Source organism: Danaus plexippus (genome assembly GCF_018135715.1).
Source record: "Danaus plexippus chromosome 29 unlocalized genomic scaffold, MEX_DaPlex mxdp_36, whole genome shotgun sequence".
Taxonomy (NCBI): Eukaryota; Metazoa; Arthropoda; class Insecta; order Lepidoptera; family Nymphalidae; genus Danaus; species Danaus plexippus.
Window position 1 is genome coordinate 1469790 of NW_026869857.1, and position 3131 is coordinate 1472920.

Sequence of the window (3131 nt, forward strand, 5' to 3'; positions counted from 1 at the left end):
CCTATAAGAGCAATGAATATATTATAAAAGTTGTAACAGAATATGTAATTTTATTTTAATTTAGTGTATGTAAAAATTAAATTGAAAACAGATATAAAAATTAAAGAAATATTGCAGCAGCTGTTTTTTTAGGTAATATTAATTAACAAACCATAATAAGTTTTGTAATACGCATGTTTCTAAAGGTTAACGCCAAATTATTAAGGTTGGCAACATATAAAAATTAAGATCCAATATGAGACTCAAAAGGACTCGTATCCAGAGCCGTAAAAACATTTACAAAAAATCATCCAATATGCTGAGAGTGGCCAGCCTAACTGCTAATTTCTCACTATTAAATATAAATTTCTGCTGACTGCTTTTTTGTTTCGGTTTTTGATGTTTGGTCTTGATAATAAAGTTTGTTCAATAATTTTTACTTTTTAGTTGTTAATTTATTATTATTCTTTCCATGTTGCTTGAGGCTGAATTATGTCAACGTATTAACCAGGCGTTTGTGGTGAGTTTATTTAATATTTTTGCTTGTGATATTTTCGACAATTTTTTAGATTTTGCCTTATCAAGTCGGGCAATATGTTATTTAATATTATATTCGTTTTCTTATGATCCTTGTTAAGAATTTTAAGTAATAAGTGCTTATATTTTTGTTTTTAAATATTATAGAAAATCATTAACGAGATCGGAGCTTCATTGTTATTATAATATTACGATGATAGATATACATAGTACATACATTTTAAATCAGCAAATGTAGATAATTAGTTACTTTTTATTATTTAGATACTTTAAAATTTATCCTTGAACATGTCGTTAAAGTTCTCACTGCAGAAATCTGTTTCATGTACAATGTGTGCAGAAAGGCCGGGTATTGTTTGGCAAATTACATCATAAATTATAATCTACATGGTCTACTCACTCTAAGACGAATGTATGACACCTACGAATATAAAAATTAAAAGTTATTTGATATTATAAATAATAAAAAAAATTGTTACTGTCGTCAAAATAATATCTTGCATATAACCGTCTCGTAAAATAGATAATATTATTAAAGCCATATTGTAAACACCGGTTCTCATTATTTCTTATTAATATAATGATGGCTGTGTATGAGAAACAATACAAAATCCCAGAGGACAGATCAGACATATTTATGTATTCCCTAGTTATGGTTCCTTGCTGAGCTATGGTTCCTTGGGACACCATCATTTCCGAAGACCATGCCATACAAGTCACTAAGTATTACGAGCTCACTAACAAACTTGCTAGGAATAAGTTTGTTGTGGATTGGTATGTGGTGGAAGTGGGAGCGAGAGGTATGACAGCTTAATCTCAACAACCTACTTAAAGACTTGGGCCTGTCCAGAACCAACATCAATTCATTCTTAGAACATACTTCAAAGGCTGCCCTAGTAGGTTTGTTTCAAATTTGGTTAGGTACAGAGAGGAGCTTCTGTCCTGGAGGAGGTCCCATCAAAACTACACTTGGGTAGCAAGTCCCAGGTACTGTTGAAGCTGCCCTCCCTGCTACAGGAGGGACCCGGCACACACTCGGTGAATCCGTTGAATGTGAAGAAGACATGTCTAGTCTATTCAAATTTTTTCTTTGTAATGTCATTTGGTCATTGTCCATGGAACAAAAAAATTTTTGAACAATGTAACTGTGGCCTTATTTTTTAGTTGTCTTAATCGGTAAACTGTAACATTAGTTAAGTTCCTATATGTAATATTTAATTAAATCTCAATATTGAGTTTTCACAGTAAAAATATTATTAGTAAAAATATTACATATATATATAACATGTATATATATATATATACACACACACATACACACTTTTTTTTATGACATGGTTTAATTAATAATACTTATTGATATTAGGAAAAATATTACATTTGATGTCCGGCCTTTGTATGTCTTTATATGTGAACAATATTGTCCATTAACAGTATTAATATATAGTACTCTGTATTACAGGTGGTGTCATGTGACTGTAGTTGAGGATCATCCCTCCATCATCAGGAGGTGACGGCTGATCATCAAGTGTTAGATGAAGAGTAACAATGAATCAGGTTAAGGTAAACCCATTGCTCATGACTTCATCGGTAGGGATCTTTTTTTTAATTTTTTCATACTTTATTCATACAAATCAATAAATTACCAAACTAAGTTACCTATTATTGAATTAGTTGTCCGATAGTGAGTTTCATCATGATTGGTCCAGCTGTTACAGAGGTTATCTGTTACAGACAGACGGACAATAATGAAAATGAATGATCGAAGTAAAAAGCTGTCATTTTATTATAGCAAACAGACGCTACCGTTTCATTAGGATAAATGTATAGTTTTATGACATTTGATGTGAAATAAAAATATTTTTGATATAAAATGAATTGCTCATTTCTAAAACCACTCGAATCTCTCAGTTAGATTTTCAGAAATAAAAAAAACAAATGGGTTATTCAAGGAGGTTTTTATGTTTAATTCAGTATTTGGGTTAGGGTTGCAAATTTTTTTTTTTTTTTAATAAAGTATGTGCTTTTTAAATGCTATAAAAAATATAGTATAGCAAATAGGGGTGGACAGGTATGACATCGGACTTCATAATCACATTCCCAATAGCTGTTTCTAATTTTCTCAACTTATTAAAATTGCTAAAGAATAGCTACAAATGTGATTACAATACATTAAATTGTAAAAATATTGGCCATTTTCTTGAATATTTTAAGTCGGCTCGGTACCCTCAATAGGTGTATTTTCTTCACGATTTGCTTAAATATTTTGTGCTGTTGGTGACTCAGTCGATTTAACCTCAAATACTGAGCAGAGACGGTAAAAATATTCAAACTTGCTATATATACATTTTGGAATTATTGATGGCCCAACTCTTTGTCTAAATTTCGCTAAAGCAATAATATTTGAAGAAATTGTTTCTGGTTGTAGATGAATAGGCAGAACATCTGGACTTGAATTTCTGTTATTTATTTCACCAAGGCACTTGAAATAGTCTGCTGCGTTAGAATCAGGGTAAAGAGGGTAATAGGGGTCACTTAAGCGAGAACTCAAATAAAAATTTAATTAAAAAGTAAGTGTTAGTTGCAACCGTCTTTAAACAAAATATACTTATAAG

The 3131-nt window shown here is 30.8% G+C and overlaps 1 long non-coding RNA gene across 1 annotated transcript; it reads left to right on the top strand.

Moving 5' to 3' along the window:
- The first annotated feature begins 275 nt into the window (after positions 1-275).
- LOC133320503 (uncharacterized) lies at positions 276-2390 on the top strand. Its single transcript, XR_009753810.1, has 2 exons — positions 276-499; positions 1979-2390. It is a non-coding gene; the product is annotated as an uncharacterized LOC133320503 (long non-coding RNA).
- The last annotated feature ends 741 nt before the right edge of the window (positions 2391-3131 follow it).